Source organism: Mesocricetus auratus, unplaced genomic scaffold (assembly GCF_017639785.1).
Source record: "Mesocricetus auratus isolate SY011 unplaced genomic scaffold, BCM_Maur_2.0 Super-Scaffold_100029, whole genome shotgun sequence".
In the NCBI taxonomy this organism is placed as follows: Eukaryota; Metazoa; Chordata; class Mammalia; order Rodentia; family Cricetidae; genus Mesocricetus; species Mesocricetus auratus.
This window is the reverse complement of record NW_024429210.1, coordinates 7,831,309-7,849,941: the sequence shown is the minus strand read 5'-3', so window position 1 is coordinate 7,849,941 and position 18,633 is coordinate 7,831,309. Positions and strand designations below refer to the sequence as shown.

Sequence of the window (18,633 nt, the reverse complement as noted above, 5' to 3'; positions counted from 1 at the left end):
AGGGGGCTAATTCATAGGTTGAGGTAATCTCCTGGACTGGGAAGATTTCTCAAAAGGTATCTACCACATTCACACAAGCTATTACAGGGTGAGGAAATGAATATGAATTGCATATTAGTCTAAGACTAACTTAACTACATCTCACACATGACTAAACCATAGCAATTAGCAACATGTTACAGACTGAAACTTCTACTCTGTAATCATAGAAGTAGGTTGCATTTGGCATGCTCTTTTAAGGTTTCTGGGAGACAGCATCCCAGGACCACTTTTATACACAGAAATGGTATGTTTATGTGAGGGTGTTTAAGGAAGCCCATAAGAGATGTGGGATTGTTCTAGGCAAGCAGAAAGGAAGGAGTGACTACAGTCAGACAAACAGTTTATTTTCATATCCTTCCGGGAAACCATATGACATTGCGTGTGTCAAAAAGCCCTAAGTATTCCTAACTTTGTGGTTATCCCAATTAATATTTCTCTAAGGAAGAAATTGTGCTATGAAATATCCTAAGCATCCTATGTTGCCAGGAGCCAGAAGGCTGATACGCAAATTATAGTACATCCACTAAGTACAGTACATCCATGGAACTGATGTTATATTAGTTACATATGGTTATATATGGTTATAACATTATAAAATGATGGTGATATTAGGTAACAGTTTGAAGAAAATGCACATGAAAAATGCAAACTTCCCAAAAGGAAATTATAAAATTACACATATACTATAACCAAAATCATATTATACATGTACTATAATCAAGTCTTGTTTCTGTAGAACATAACGGATAAGGAATTTGTACAAATGAAGATACTCATATGATGGAACCTCTAAACTTTCTGTGATGCTGCAGTATTAGTTACCCTTTTTCATTTACATGCTATCGGTGTTTCAGCTCTTGGGCATTCAGTCTTGCCCAAGAATGAGCCTTTTGCTCAGCTTCCAGGAACAGGCTGGAATTCCCGCCTCCCAGGAATACCCACAGAAACCCAAGCATCTCGGTTTCCACTCTGCCTCTGCAGCCATTGTGCTTGAAAACAACTTGTTGGACTGAAATGGATTCCCGAAAGCCGTAAGCCAACAAGAAAAAAGCCGGATCCCGGTAGCAGATGGTTCATCTTACAGTTTTCGTTTGTTTTCTCTACACGCCAGGAGGGGTTACATTGTCAACTGGTAGGGTGGCCATACTTCTCCGCTTTAGAAAATGCCTGCTTGGCAGTGTGGCATTCACCCAAGGGAAGTGTCACATCTTTTGTCCCAGGGTTCCAGGGAAAGCTCTATCGGGGGCAGCTGTTTTTTTTTCAAACCAGTGTAATTAACATAAAGGACCCCTTCTGTCTCAAAAACACAAGCCTCCCATACATGGTAAGATGAACTAGACATTATTTCCCCGCGCAACACAAAAACCCTTTCGCCCACCCCACGAGCCTTTTATGGGTTTCATTAAGGCCCACGGGTGTCTCTAACTTATTAATTTAGGAGACACTGTTATTGTCTTAATGTAAACCCAACTCAAGATCAGTTGACAGTTGGAAAGCTGCAGCAGAAAGGTTTTCAAAGGCGTCTCCTTGGAAAGAGGCTTTCCATTCAGCTCTGGTTCCTGTATCATACTGCCAGCTCTGCTCACAAAATAAACAAATGTTTGTTTTACAACATGGCAAAGGGGGCTCCCATTCATCGAGGGCCAGATATGAAAACAAACTTCCACGTATAAGGGCTTTTGATACACATGACTTACTTGGATGACAAGGGGCTCACTGGGGAGTGCTTAAAGCTTATTAATATTGCACAAAGGACTTTTGTTTATCATTTCACTGGACTGCCTGGGAATCACAAGACTCAAGCCGCCACCCGGCTGGTGTCCTAGCATTTTAGCAGCCTTTAGCGTGTGGAGATTGTGAAAGTACCGCTGGTTTGTAGCCAAACCTAAACTCTCCACAGGCCCAGGTGAAATAATTCGGGCCTCTGAGAGCCTGACTTGGATTGAAATTAAAGAGCAGAGGGGCGAGAGCTCCCCCTACAGGTAGAAAAAAAACTAGATGCCTGGGACCTTTCTGCTTGCATCTTTTCCAGAAAAACATGGAATCCGTGGTCGGCCTAAGAGGATACTTCCCCTTCTGTTTAAAAAAGTCTGGGCCCGCAAGATCTTCTCTCAAACCAAGATCATTATGAAAAATCTGTTCTTGAGGCATCTGTTTGTTCGGATGGGTAGGAAGGTGTGCAATGAGGCATAGAACCTGTGTCCTCTCCACTTGCCCTGTAATCCAATAACCACAAACTACTTGTGGCTTTAGTTCTTTCAGATGTTGCTAGACCAACGGATGCAAAAGCAGAGACTTTAAACAGGGGTTGTGTGCTGTAGAAGAGTGTAAATTTTTTATATCCACTACAAGTTGAAATGATAATATTTGTAGTACATTAGAATAAATTAACATTATCAAAACCCACTTTCACCTGTGTTTCTTCCCATGTATTAAGTATGACTATCAGAAAAAAAATAGATGACATTTTCTTCATATATTCCTATTAGTGCTGCTCTAAACAATTAGCACATTCTGTCACGGCGATTCTCTGATACTGTGGTAGTCAAGATTTATACTAGTTGAGTGGATTTCCTTTTTCTGGTGCTGAGAATCAAAGCCTGAACTGGGCAAGCATGCTACAGCCACAGTCTACCCTCAACCCCTGCCCTAAGCGTGTTCATTCCATCCACATACCTGAATGAAAGTTAAAAGGACTTTGTAAAAAGTTTTAATGTAGGAATCTCTACTTAAAGTCTGATTTAAATGTCAGCAAACTGTTTAACTTAGAGTTCTCGTATGCTGAGGAGTTTCACGAGAGAGGACCTATTTTCTCTCTAAAACCCTGATTCCCTTGGCCGTGCCCTTCACTATTCAACTATAAGTAGTTCCAAGAGAAAGAAATTCCTTCTACTAGAATAGTCTTGAAGAATTGCTTTCAGGTCATTAAACAGTAGATATTTGCCTGTTCCCTTTTGTAACTGGCAGCCTCACCCACCCACCTAATCATTCTCCTTTGCAAGCAATCATTAAGATATGTGAGATAAGCACGATTATAGAGGAAATATGTGCCCTTAGGGTCAGCCTACCTAACGCTCTACTATTCAGAAAAATAACTGAAAACCCACTAACAATGGCCAACGTTGCCACCTTAATTATTCCATCTAATTATTGTTATAATTATTAGTCTCCTGCTACTTCTCTCCCCTCTCATCCTGCTTTTCACCTCCTCTTCTTTCCCCGCCCTCCTCCCCTGCCCTCCTTCTTCCTATACATTATATATATGCATATATATATATTTCATGCTTTAGTTAAAAAAATTAACATCTATTGAATACCTTCTATGTAGAAGGCATCTCATTTATTCTTTAAAATGCACAAAACTTTTATAGCAAAAAAAAAAACCCCTATGTCTCTATTTGCTATCTTTCCAAAAGTCTTCAAATTTATGCATTGCATCTTAAGTGTCTGTGTGAGCTGCCCTTATTTCTGGTATGAGGTGAGAAATTAGTCAAACCAACAAATTTTCTCACATATAAATGTTATGGAAGCAATTGATTTGGAATGGACAGTCTGCCTTGTGTGCCCAGATCTTACACACGTATGCATTCTTTCCCAAAAGTCCATTGATTTTCAAAGTCAAACAATGCTAACTGTTAGCAAAGGACATGCAATAATGATATCAGAACTAGAGTTGTCATCCTAACTTACAAGGTGGGCTTAAATACTACCAGGAGCTACCTTGGTTAAACCTGTTCAGTTTCACCCTCCAACACCACACCCACCAACCCATAAGAAGACCAGCAGAGAATATTCAGCTTCACCTGGGTTCTGACTCAGGTTTATCCTTTCCAAAATGTGCAAAATTATAGCTGAAAGACAGTGAAGACACAGCAAGTCGATGATGATGAGATTATCTATAAACCACACAGATGAGTGGATGCTCCTAGAATACAGGCACAGTGAGCCAAGAAAGTAATTCATGTCTTCTAAAACTCTTCCATCACTGGGATTAACCAAAGATATTTGAGATCAGCAAAGCAAATTGCAGCCACCATCTTTGATATTATAGATGGAACTGCTGGTGTAAAGAAACTCCAATGAATAAGCACTTTATTTACAAATAAGAAAGAATATGGGCTTCTACTGAATAGCTACACAGAGCACAACTTGACTAATCCTCAAGCCCCTCATCATTTTGTCCCAGAGACTAAAATGGAGCTACCAAATGAGCTGTGGATCTGGGCTTCAGTGTTCTGAGGCCACTACAGCAGACAGGATATCCACAGAAGTACACACTGGCATGATTTTCCATCTGATCTTATTATTCTGGTATGGCTGCCAGCACCTTATAATCCTAGCATTGTATTCTCTAGCAATTCCTCTGCTCATTAGCAGAAGCTGAGTCCAACTTCACTCTTGTAGGGGCTTGTGAGTCAGCACAGATCAACAGACCATGTTTCCAGGATCTAGCTGCAAAGAAACAAGGGGGGCACTCAGTGGTTGAAAGATGCCTGTGTTGGTTAGAGGCTGTATCTGTGTGCTGTTAGCAGAAACTGAGTGAGGAAGGCAGGGATTCTACAGCAATCTCCTTCTTTATGTTACATTGCCTTCAGCACATGTTTTCCATCTTCAAAGTTACACTGTGGTCTGAGAAGTGTGTGGATGGGGCTCCATAGTCATCCTTTCTAGGGGTGGAAAAGTCAGAAAGGACAGAGGAACTCTCCTGGAAGTTTTTCTCAACAACGCTTAACATAATTTGCTAACTCGTAGTTACAAGGGACAGAAAAGACACTGTTTCTAGAATAAAAAATCAGTTTACAGTACAAAATAATAAGGGGAGGATAAAATAAATATCAGATTTGTAACTATCTGATCCTCAAGTTGGTGCCAGAGAAGATGCAAGATGAGTTCCTTGCAGCTCAGGAATATTGATTTCAGCCCTTATTGCCCAGTTAATGATAAGTAATGTAACTGGGTCACCACAAAGGCTCATAGCTTCAGTTTTCTGTTAGATCTGGAAAGCTTATTACTTGCGGTTAATTGTAGCTGCACAAAATTCTTCTATGTGAAGGGCTCCGTTCTTCAGTCCATCACTGCCACATCTAGAGCAGTCAACATTCCACTTATGAACTTGATGAAAAGAATGATAAAGGCAATATACAGCAATCCAATAGCCAACTAAAGGAAGAGAAACTCAACCTGATTCCTCTAAAATAGGAACAAGACAAGGCTATCCACTCTTTCCATATCTCTTTAACACTGTACTTGAAGTTCTAGCTAGAGCAATAACACAACGAAAGGAGATCAAGGGGATACAAATTGGAAAGGAAGAAGTTGAACTTTCACTATTTGCAGATGATATGATAGTTTATGTAAGTGACCCAAAAAATTCTACCAGGGAAGTCCTACAGTTGATAAACACCTTCGGAAAAGTGGCAGGATACAAGATTAACTCAAAATACCCAGAAGCCCTGGTAAAATGATAAATGATAAATACACTGAGAAAGAAATCAGAGAAGCATCACCCTTTACAATATTACAATAGCCAAAAACAACATAAAATATACTCTAACCAAACAAGTGAAAACTTTGAGTCTCTACAGAAAAAAAACTGAAGAAGATACCAGGAAATGGAAAGCTCTCTCATGCTCTTGGATAGGTAGGATCAACATAGTAAAAATGGCAATCTTACCAAAAGCAATCAACAGATTCAATGCAATCCCTATCAAAATTCTAACACAATTCTTCACAGATCTTGAAAGAACAATACACAACTTTATATGGAAAAGGAAAAACCCAGGATAGCCAAAACAACCATGTGTAATAAAGGAACTTCAGGAGGCATCACCATTGCAAACTTCAAGCTCTACTACAGATCTATAGTCCTGAAAACAGCTTGATATTGGCACAAAAACATACAGGTAGCCCAATGGAATTGAATTAAAAACCCTGACATTAACTCACACACCTATGAACATTTGATTTTTGACAAAGAAGCTAAAATTATACAATGGAAAAAAGAAGACATCTTCAACAAATAGTGTTGGTATAACTGGATGCTGACATGCAGAAGACTGCAGATAGATCAATGTCTATCGCCATGCACAAAATTGGTACAGGAGACCACTTCCTGAACATAACACCAGTAGCACAGACACTGAGATTGACAATTAATAAATGGGACCTCCTGAAACTGAGAAGCTTCTGTAAGGCAAAGGACACAGTCAACAAGACAAAATGACAACCCACATCTGGAAAAGATCTTCACCAGATCCACATCTGACACAGGGCTGATCTCCAAAATATACAAAGAACTCAAGAAGCTAGTCATCAAAACACCAAAAAATACAACTAAAAAGTGGGGGTACAGAACTAAATAGAGAATTCTCAATAGAGGAATCTAAAATGGCCAAAAACACATAAGAAAGTGCTCAAAACTCAGGAGATGAAAAGAGGAGAGCGAGAAAAGAGATACCTTGATAGAGGGAGCTTAAAAAGTAATCTGACACTAGGGAAATGTCCAGAAATCCACAAGGATAACCCCAAGAAAGAATCCAAGCAATAGTGGAGAGGCTACCTTAAATGCCCTTCCCCTATAATGATATTGATAACTACCTTAAATGTCATCCTAGAGCCTTCATCAACATTAGCTGATGGAAGCAGAAGCGGAGATCCACAGCTAAGCACTGAACTGAACTCCTGGAATCCAGTTGTAGAGAGGGAGGAGTAATGAGCAAAGCAATCAATACCATGCTGGGAAAAGTCACAGAAACAGCTGACCTGAGCAAGTGGGAGTTCATGGACTCCAATCAGACAGCTGGGGAACCAGCATAGGACTGAACCAGGGCCCCTGAACTTGGGTGACAGGAGGCATGGACAGTCTTTGGGACTTCTTGATGTGGAACCAGTATTTATTCCTAGTGTATGAATGGACTTTGAAAGCCTATTCCCCAAGGAGGGATACTCTTTCAGCATAAATACTCTGGGGAGCATAGGCCCTGCCCCAAATGATATTTCAGACTTTGAGGATCCCCCATGGAAGGCTTCACTCTCCCTGGGGAGTAAATGGGGAGTGGGTCAGGGTGGCATGGGAGGATAGGAGGAAGAGGGAACTGGGCTTGATAAGTAAAATAAGATTATTTCTAATTTAAATTTAGATATCATTAAAAAAGAATAACCCACTCATCAAGAAAAGATTCAACTCTCCACTGTGTTTAGTGTGGCTAAGGGAAAAAATGGTGCACAAGTCCTAATGCACAGATGCATAAGTTGACAAGGATATCTCAACAACTACCCAAGTCTCATCAACAGATTTTCATAGTCACCTGGACAACTGGCATGAAAGTGAGGCTTGTTTACAGAGAGTGCTGCGGTGCACAGTGGTAGTTATGTGATGCAGTGATGACTTGGCTACAGGGTGCTGAGGTGATGAGGGTCTGGATGGTGACTTAGCCCATGGCTGATAACCATGGAGGCAACATCACATGATAAGCCACCTTCACCAGAGTGGGATCACTCTAATTTATAGTGACTCTTTCAATTTCACTATTCTTCACTATTGGTAAGTAAGTCTGTTATCTCATTTGTGTTTCATTCCTCATGAGAAGGAACAGTTATTTGAAACTGGTAGGACATAAGCTCATTGTGTTATTTGAAACTGATAGGCTATCACTTATTCTGTTGTCACAATTTGTAGAGATACAGAAAGCTAGCACTAGACTCCTACCTTTGTCTCTGTAAGGGGACACCAAGAGAACCCTGAATTATGTGCTTCTTGTAGAGTGTTGATGTTTGGGACTTCTGGTCCTCAAGAAACCCAGTCATTCAAAGTCTTTATGTGCATGCCTGTGTCTAGAACAAAACCTTTTACACAGATTTCATTAAAGATAGTGATGTACTTAATTGCATACAAGCTCAGCAACATCTATCAGCATAAGACCAGATGGGGAGACAGGAGGGCATCACCAGCTCTTTTTCCATGGGAACAGGGAAACTTGACTTTGGTTTCTGGATCATGGGTGGAGGTAGGTAATGAACATTTGATTTGGAGTTGCATCACTGCGTTGGAGTTACCTTACCTGCAGCACAAGGTGATGGAATTTCAGAAAAAGTATAATTTTATAGCCCAAACACCTTGATTCTGTTACTTTACAATTTCTAAGAGAAGAACCAGGTAAATGCTAAAGAGATACCATTACAGGGTCAATCTCCTTTGATTCTTTTTAGAAGATTTAAGTCTCATGGCACCTGTTCCTCCTTGCCTTGACAAGGTATACTCCCCTTAAAAGCAACCTTTAATTTATGAAGCACAATAGTTGAAAATAGAGATGGTTGCAGCCCCAATAAGTGGCTCTATGGAGATATGAGCTGAAGATTTCCCTCCTAGGCTCCTGGTTTCACCTTCATCCCCCTGGTGCTGCGACCAACTGAAATGGGTAGTCTTCTCTGAAATCCTTGTTCCAGGTCTGAGTAAACTCATTCTCCAACTTAAACTCAACGAGTGCCAGGATCCTACGGAGAAATAGACCTTTCAAAGATCCTAACAGCAGATCCCTAATTCCAGTTCCTAATCCATTCCTATCAAATCATCTACCACCTAGGAAAAACCATAGCGTCCATCTTCCGTGTCAACCCAACGCAGCAAAAGCCTCACACTGCCTTCCACCCACTAACTCTTGTTCTGGCTGGTAGCACATGGGAATCGCTGTTTTAGAAAAAGAAAATGAACAGTGTGGGAGAAGTCAAGCTGATGAGTCAAAGCCCCTCCATCCCACAGCTGAAGTAAATTGTTATTGTCCAGTATCATCTGGGATTATAGTGACAGTCATGGCAGGAGCAATAATAAAGAACATTTTGAACATTCCATGTGCTACCATGAGTGCTATGGGGGTGTTTTCATTAAACCTTAAGAACTTCTCTAGGAGTCTTGTTAGCCCCTCAGCTTCCTCATTCCACTGATAATGAGAGAGGCTAACTGACCTTAACCATCACTTTGGAACTGCAAAAAAAAAAAAAAAAACACCTGTTCAAACCCAGATGTGTATATTTCTAGAGCCTGTGTACAATACGCTAACCCTCTTCTCAGAAATGGGAAACAATAACAGGGAAGGCTAGCCTTCACCCCTCCAGGAAGAGAGTACAAGAGAGTCCCAGGTATGAGAGCTGCTGAAGCAGACCATATCAAAGGCTACCCTGAAAGGAGGCTGATAACAGGGGATGTCATTTAGATTGTGTGTGTGTGTGTGTGTGTGTGTGTGTGTGTGTCTGTGTGTGTGTGTGTGTATCAGAGACAGAGTGTGTGTGAATATGTGAGTTTGTGTGTATGTGAGAGTTTGTGTGTATGTGAGAGACTGTATGTGAGCATGTGAGTGTGTGTGTGTATGTGTCTGTGTCTGTGTGTCTGTGTGTGTGTCAGAGACAGAGTGTGTGTGAATGTGTGAGTTTGTGTGTATGTGAGAGACTGTATGTGAACATGTGAGTGTGGGTGTATGAGTGTGGGTGTGTGTGTATTGTTTCATTTTCTTTTGTCTGTTGTGAGAAAGCTTCACACTTACTTGCACAAGCTGGTCTCAAACTCCTGGACTCAAATGATACTCACACTTCTGCCTCCCAGCCTCCCAAGTAGTAGATCATAACCACAATGCCCAGCTTAGGTGATGATTATTAAACCAGACTAACCCCTGAAACACATGTTAAGTTGGAGATGACCTCTCTCTAATACTTTCAGAGGCAAATTTAAAGAAGCCATGGCTTGGGAACTTCTCATAGTTAGGGAATACAGAAAGAGTAACAATAACAATAACAAAAATACAGAATCCTTTTCTTCCTTTTATCACCTGTAGACCTCATGGGGTAAGGGGCAGATGGTAAACATGGGGGAGCTAGTCTATTCTGAACGCTTGTTTACAAAGTTACATTCATGCCATCCACCAAACACCATCTGCTAGGCTATTTCTTCCATGAAATGACAATATTTTGTTCCATAGAAAATAAAGTCCAACCAGAGTTTTATCAGCATGCTGTGTCTGGGAGAGCACCAACTCTTTTCAAAACCAACTTTAATCCTTCTCCAAATCCAAGGCAAAGAAGGCTCCCCTAAGAACAGTAACCCAGTCAACACATTCATTCATTCATTTGCAAACTCACTTTGAAAGAAAGTTGGCCTGTGTGTGCTGGCTAAATGTGGAAAGTTAATTTTACAACATGAACTGTTTTCACCCTGGGCAAAGAGACAAGTATAGACACCATGTGACCTGAGTCTGATTTAGTAGGATCTTGGGACCTGGGAACATGAGAGTATTTCTTCAAGGAGGCCCACCCTTCTCTGACCCCCTCCTCCTCACCCACTAAAACTTCCGAAGAATGTCTTTCATGTGTGCACCATTCACTTAACAGCATGCTGTGTCCGAAGCCTGTCCTTGAATCCTCGGCTCATTACCCCTGAATCAAGGAAAGTCAAGTTCAATCTTTAAAGCTGGGAGAAAGTAGTCAGTAAGAACATTAGCATCAGCATCAGCATCTGCACCACCTACAAAAAAAAAAAAAAGAAAGAAAGAAAGAAAGAAAGAAAGAAAGAAAAAAAAGGAACCATTTCCTATCCTTTAGAAGTAGAAGAAACTGTAGTTTAGAAGGAAGAGCTTTAGATGAAAAATCTGGGGACCCCCGCAGTGTTCCTAGCTCTGACACCAACAAGAATATGTGGATTTGGATAAATTGTTTAGTCTCCCTAACTCCTTGTTTATAAAATAAGGAGATGGGACTACAATAAACTTCTCATAATAGGACCAGAGGCCAGAGCCTTATTCGTGAAAATTAAATTAAATCTCTAGAACACTGGTAGGGAGTGAGTGGAAAGGGGGAGGGGGGAGTGCGTGAAGAGGGGGTGTCCCAGAAACTAAACTTTAGTTCCTAGAGGAGGAGCAGCTTACATTTCACAGAAGCGAATTAGCTGATAAGATTTTCAGTGACTGGAATGTTGCAGGTCCAGAGCCAAAGTATAGTACGTACATACATACATACATACATACATATATATATACATACATACATACATTCCTTCATCACTGATAGTCATCCCTTGCCCACCTCTATGATTGTCCTAACATCCTTCTGACTGTCATGTGAAACTTCTTGAACTATATTAAACGAACAAACCACAGCCACCACCAAAAGCTGTCATCAGCTAGCATCTGAGGCCTATAGAAGAGGGTTCCCACACTACTGCGACCCACCTACCTAATGGAGCCACCAATGCATTTGAAAACATGTTGATATGTGACTTTATTGTTAGTATAAAAACGTCATGAAACTGCTACCACACTGGAGCATGGAATTTGGGGAACCTGAATCCTGTTCTAGGACCATGGTTACTCATATTTGGCTTCAAAATAAACTGGCTCTTATCGTCTTTGAGAGAGATCTTTCTTGCCTCATCAAAACCAGCTTTTGGTAGCTAGGAGCTGTTCATGAAAGGACAGGGGGAGTATTATTTTCTTCAGTGGTGTAACTACTGATAAGTTGACCTTGTTCCAGTAAATAAGCCCCTACCCATGCCAAGGCAAGAAACTGCAATCAAGCTCAGCAGGCCACATATAAAAAGAAGACATAAAGGTAGGAATGATACCTGATATGGAGAAGTATGTCAATGAGAAAGGGACCTTAAAAAAAAAAGAGGGAGGGGAATGACTAAAATTCATTATTTAAACATATGAAACTGCCAAGCAATAAAGCAGAAACTAAGTAAATAAAGAATGGGGCTGGGTCTCGGGGCACAAATATTGATATTTCAATATAGACCTCAGCTCAATTCCAGGAGCTCGGTACTCCTGGTTACCTGAGGCTGGCCTGGCCACAGTGGAGAATGACTTATAGTTTGCATAACAATAGATCTAGGCCCCACACCCATCATGAGGACATTCCTGGGGGCCTGTGAGGCACACCTGAGGACTGGTGAGACCTGTGTTTCCAGAGGTCTGAGGATTTGTGTATGTGCATTCTAGGACCGTCTCTAGGGTTAAAGGAAGTGTTTCCTAGTCAGCCCTATATACATGACAATAGATGTCTTCTGGCAGTACCCCTGCTTCTAGAAAGCTATTTAAGAGGATGCTTGAATAAACCGGTGTCTCCAGTATAGACTGAGAGCCCTCCTGAAAATGGCAAGATGTCTCTGTTTCTTAATGTCCCTTGGGTGGTTATGCCTTCCCTGATTCACACTCCCCCACTCAGGGTTGGACCCGGGGCTGTTCGGCTGGTTCCGAGCACAGCCCCAGTGACATAAGTCCAGAATAGATGGCCCCTATAGTGTAGGACTGATACAAGGCCGGACCCCAGCAGCTGGGAACAAATGAACCATAAGTTCTACAGATACATGAATGTCACCTGTTACCTCCAAGACTCCCTGGGGAGTCAGACTGGCCTTTCTGTGAGTAGGACCACATTGCCTAGCTCTGTAGCTCCTTCAATGGTGTGTGAATGGTTTAGGGAAGCCATACAGACCAGAACCCAATCCTTAGAATCACCCTGGCCCTGGAGGCTGTTTTCAGCTTCCTCTATGACATTAACCTGTTATTTAACTTCATTGCTGCTTTTCTGGTGCAACCGTAAGGGGAGGTTATTGGTGCCTATTGTCAGTATAGAAAACCCAGTTCTCTCTTCAAAGGGCAAAAGAGATAGTCTTTCCTGGAGTCACATGATATGAGTGACACGGTGATCAGCTTGTGGCAATCAATCGATCAGGTTTGTGTAACATTCAATGTAGTTACAGCTTCCTCTTGGGAACTTCAGGTCACGAAACTTGCAGTGGTATATCCACAGAGCATCACAAATGTAAGTCTTCTATTACTTTGCAATGCAGTTTACATCATGTTGGTAGTACGAAATGGGCTGGGCTTGAAGTTCTTACCACAGAAGTCACCAAATGCTCCATGCTCAGGCATTTCCCTAGCTGCTCATCTGCGAGGGTACTGATCATCACCAGTACACCATCGCCTGTCTCCTAGCTTTGGCCTGAGGATTTAGTGAAATCGGTGCACAAAGTGTTTTTAGCATAATGTAGGGGGCACAAGGGGTAATAGATGCAGTTGCTATTATGAATGACCATGGATGTCCCTTCCTTTCCTAGTTTCTCATTCACTGCCCAGTCTTCTCTTCACCCAGATTTTATGCTTCATGATTGAGACCCCAAAAGTCAGTGGATAAAGATCTTCCCAACACTTCCCTCTTGTCTGGGACTTCTCATTCTCAGTCATCCCCTATGGGCACTAGGCACTGAGGATACAAGCATGATGGTATAAAATCCATTGCTGAGCAGGATACATCTAAGCCTGTAAGGGTCACTTTTACCAACAATGCAGAAATCACATTAGCAGGCAAAGCATTGGCAACACAGCCAGTCCTGCCATCTGCTACCCCAGGGGCTTTTAGCAAGTAGCCTTCAAGGGAAGCTCAGCTGCAAAGTGCAACCACCTTCTCTGGGATGACAATCATTAGGCACACAGGGTGTTTATTACCTTGCCTCTTCTCCCTACCCTGATGGCTCTACCTTAAGGCTGGTAGCATACTTCCCCACTGGCAAGGAAGGTTGGATGTTTGCTGCCTCGAAACCAGAAATGTGTAGCATCAAGTCTGGACCCTCGCCAAATTTCTACAGGGCATTAGTAACAAACTGGTGAAGCTCATTAAAAAAGAGAGAGAGAAACCTATAACCATTAAAAGCCCATTAAGCAGCCTGTCATTTTGTAGAGCTAAATAGCCCACAGTAATCAAAAGCATATGAACCCCAGCTGGGATACCCAGTGAATTGTTTCGATTTAGGGGAGAATTCATCAAGAAAGATTGTTCTTGGGATTGGGTTGATTTTTCTCCTTCGGTTCCTGGCCCCATGTTCCATTATAATTAAAGTGATTGATGCACCTCCCAGACAGAGGTGAGCAGTGACCACCAGAGCCAAAACATCTGCCCTTCCAAGCAAACAGCTAATACAGAACTTCAGCGAAAAGGCATGTAACTTGAGGTTCCCCCCTCCACCGTCAATTAAGTATGGCACCGTCAACTCTCTGCTACCCGGCTGGTTTAGATCTGAGTTATCTGTGGAATTTCTTTTTCCAACCTAGAGAAACTTTTATCCACATATGTATGGGTCATGTTCCAGAAACAAAGACTCAAGTGCAGGAGGTGATTCCCTGAAACGGGAGAGAGACGATTCAGCCATCAATTACCAAACGCCTTATTGCACAGGGATTGACACTTGCTGACTTTAGCACAGCAGATTCGATATTTCAGATGTACCACTCTCTTCCTCCTCCTGTGCCACTTTCCCGGCCCTGAAAGGAGGAGGCCCTGCCAGCCAGTCCATTGTTCACTATCGCCTCCATCAGTGAGTGTGCATGTCAAGCTCAAACAGAAACTGTATGATATCCATCCGTATCAGCAGCTCTGTCTACAAGAACAGAAAGAAAGGAGGGAGGGTTAACTATCGAATGCAGATGCAAAAGGTATCTCTAGGAATTGCTTCTACATGCTTATGCAGTCCACCATGATACCAGATAAAAGAGCAAAATGTTACTATGAAATAAAAGTTAAGATGTTCAAGTCAACATAAAGTCTATTGAAAACTATCACGCAGACCCTTTCGATATTTTATCATTGCAAAAAACAAACAAACAAAAACCTCTCCTTAAAAAACCTAAGAGTTTGATTTAAGAACAAAACAAAAAAATGTCATCAACATTCCCCCACCGTCTTCCACATTCCTTTAGTGGGTTTGGTGTACTGTTTATTAATACTATTTCTTTAAGGCTCTTAAACTATTAAAATTCTTCTGGTGTGCACCTCCATTGCTTACTGGAAGTCACCAGCAGGACTTTCTTTTTCTTTGTGTCACCTTAGAATCCTTGCAACTCTGAGCCCCTGCCCCCGGCCCCCTCACTATTGATGGTATAATTCCTCGGTGTTTCCATGCTCAGCATTCCAATCTCTCAGAAACTGCCTGCGCTAAATTCACCAAGCAGTTAACGAGCTCACATGCTGTCCACACAAACTCATTTGCCTTGGAAATGAAAGCAAATTGATGTCCACTTGAACTGAATTTGCTTAAGCACACATTGCAAATGACACATATGGATGGTCTTAATAAATGGAACTGCTCCCTCTTCTCAGATCCCATCTCCGATTCTCCCATCCCACCAGATCTGACTATCCCTTCCACTGCCACAGGAAGCCCTTGTAGAGTATCAGGCCCAGCCTAGGGATTTGCCCCTCTATATCTTTAAATTCTTTTTGTTTCTTTTGGAATTCTTAAGTTCTTTTTTTATTTTTTATTTTTTGGTTTTTTGAGACAGAGTGTCTCTGTATTGCTTTGAAGTCTGTCCTAGAACTCAATCTGTAAACCAGGCTGGCCTTGAACCCACAGATATCTGTCTGTCTCTGCCTCCCAGGGGCTGGGATTAAAGGCATGTACCACCAACACCCAGCTTAATTAACTTTAAACTATCTTGAGCTTTAGATCAGTTAAAGCAATTATTTAACTCCGTGGGCACATAAAAAGGATCTTCTCCTACCAGGAAAACTCTTGGAAGGGAAGGCATTGTAGTGCTTCTTTCTAATAGCACAAGAGCAGAAAGAATGGCATGAAAATGTGACCTCAGGCTTCACTGAGCAGGGAAAGGCCAAGCCCAACAGTGCGAGAATAAACTTTGTAAGGTTGTCTCCTGGATAGGATCTCAGCACAGATCGTTGCGAGAATGCTGTCCACATTATTCCATACCAGGGAACACCTTGAGCTAGGCAACCTAGGGAGATGTAGCCTGTTCCTGGACAAGGGGATCCCTGACCCATATGCTCCTTCATCTTTGAATGTCCAATAGTGAAGGAAAAATAAACATATAAAAGGCCATAAATCGTCTTGCAAAAATAAGGTCCCCCTTTTAATGGCCAATGGCTAATGTTTTAAGTTGAATTCCAGACACTTACAAAAACTTGTTAGGCTCCTTTTACCAACTTTGCTGCCTTGACCTTTGGCCCCTGCAGAGTTAAAGAAGCTGCTCCATTGACGAAGTTCAGGGATGCTTGTGGCTAGACGTTTTTTCGTGACTGTGACAAACACAAAAGATAAACAGTTTAAAGTAGGAAGATTTGACCTGGGCTCACAATTCTGAAATATTTCAGTCTATGGCCAGATGGCCCCCTGTTTCTTGGCCAGGGAATAACCGAAATGTCACAGAGGAAGGGTACTGCAGAAGAAAACTATTAACTTATAGCAGCCGTTAAGCAAAGAGAGGCAGACATGAAGGGTAAGAGACAAGACACTCTTCAAGGAAATGTCGCTAATTGCCTACTTCCTTCAGCAATGTCCCACCTGTTTCTTTCTGCTATCTCTCAGTAAGTGGGTGAGTCTTCATGAACCAATTACTTCCCAAGAGCATGCTCTTTGAACACCTTAGAAATCCAGCCATCAGCATCTGAATTCTTTTGAGGGAGTGTCCAAAGGGAACTCTCAAAACCAGACTCACAGTCTTGTATTTGTGATACTAGCATGAAAACGAATACATGCTTCCAAATCGTTCTGGTGTTCCATGAGCCTCTTGCACCTTGATTCTCTAGTTTGAAATTTTTCTTCAGCAATTTTATTGAAAATATTCTTCGTGCCTTTGCTATATTCTTCTCCTTTTATGACCATAATTCAGAGATTGAATCTTTCTGTGATGTCCCAGAACTCTCCCACATCCTGTTCATTCTTTTAAAATTTACCATTGACCTTTGTTGAATGGCCCAGTTCCTCTAGCTTGTCTTACATCCATGATTCTTTACTTTATACAGGATCCACTTTTAGTGCACCCTTTTGTTGAGTTTTTATTTGGCTAAGTTCATTTCAAGCAACATTTCAGTTCCTTTTTTTTTTTTCATCAACCCTGTTACATCCTTGAGTTTTATTTTCATGTCTTGGATTGACTTCCTAACTTCATTTATTGTTGTTGTTGTTCCCTTGGGGTTTATCCATGTTTTCTTTGAGTTGTTTACATATACCTACAGTCACTCTTCTGAATTCTTTGTCTGGAACTTCTTCCATTTTTATTGAATGCCATTATTATGGGACTAGTATTTTATTCAGGAAACATGTTGTCTTGGTTTTTGGTGGTGTTTCTGTTTCTGCACTGGGACAGGTATATCTAAGATAGTTCACTGATTGCATTCATTCTAACTCTAATTCTCTCTCTGTCTCTGCCTCTCTCTCTCTCTCTCTCACTCTCTCTCTCTCTCTCTCTCTCTCTCCCTCTTTTGTTTCTTTCTCTTCAAGTTCCCATTCTTATCAGTTGAGATATCTACTGTTCTGGGGAGATCTAAGGTTTGAGATACCTGTCTTTCTCTTGGGGCTGGTGTAGAGAGTTCAGGATTATAGTAGACTAATCTAAAAAGTAGTCAGGGGTCCCCTACTTTCTGCAGGAGGCAATGTAGATTGAGGTCATGGTGAGCACTCAAACCATTTGGAAAAAGTTTGGAACAAAATACCCAGATCTTTCTCTCCAAATCTTTTTCTCCCAAACCCACAGTAATCTATACCAAAGGATGTTATGCACATATTTCTTTCTGCTGATCTGCCATGTCTTATGACAAATAATGCAAAGAACTTTGCTTTGTTCTGTCACTGACACCAAGACCTTACTTGTCCAAATACCTCCCTCTTGTGTGTCTTCTTTCACTCTTCACATGCCCTCCCTCCTTGGGACAATGAAGAAAGTACTATAACAAATTCGTGAAAAGACTTCCTGATTTTGATTTTCAGCTCTCAAGTTGCATGACTTTAGTTCTCTGGGCTTTTTGTGATCTGAAACAAGAAAGTTATATCAGCCTTCCAGTCCTGGTTATTGCTGTTACTTTGTTACCCAGATTGATTTTGTTCTGACCTATGTCTGTTCAAAGGCATACCATGCCTCCTTTGTTACCCTTGTCGCCTATTGGTATCCTGGAGTCTTTTCCTGCCATCTCCTGCATGGCTACTTTACCACTTCAGTAAGTCTCTTCCTCTCGTTTATTTCATCCTTTGGCTATCTGCATATTCAGATTTTTTCCCAGTCCTAAAATCAAAAAGCAATTTTATTTAACTGTATAACTGTCATTGTAAACCTTCACCACCGAGCTTCTCCACTGGGTATGTTATGCCATCTTGGATCAGTTTCTTATCATCAACTCATTGTCAACTCTTTGCAACCTGCTCCCCCCATGCTCTCAAGATTTACTAATGGCTACTTTATCATCAAGATTCTTTTGCACATATCAGAAGATTTGGAGAAGACATATCTATGAAGACAGTGCTGCTGGGCTGGAGAAAGCTTGACCGTGTAGGGAAAAAGCCAAGAAAATTTTTCCAGGGAACTCTAAAATTAAATTGTCAGCAATATCCTGATCTATGGGGGAAAAACCTGGGTTTTTATCCTTTCTAACTAGCCATCGCAACTGTGTTTTATTCCTTTTGAACTTACTGGTAAAGTTGCTCCAAGGTCACAGATGTGGGCATCTGGAGACAAAATTATATCCAGGTTAGGGGTGGAACACTTAGCACATTAAAGGAGATCCACATGAAACCAATGGCTAAACAGCAATATGCATTACCTC

The 18,633-nt window shown here is 41.5% G+C and overlaps 1 long non-coding RNA gene across 1 annotated transcript; it reads right to left on the bottom strand.

Annotated features, from left to right (window-relative positions):
- Window positions 1–11,279: 11,279 nt before the first annotated feature.
- On the bottom strand, window positions 11,280–16,379 carry LOC121134666. The gene is made up of 2 exons (XR_005871783.1): window positions 15,994–16,379; window positions 11,280–14,461 (listed from the first exon to the last, which is right to left on the bottom strand). It is a non-coding gene; the product is annotated as an uncharacterized LOC121134666 (long non-coding RNA).
- Between the last annotated feature and the right edge of the window lie 2,254 nt (window positions 16,380–18,633).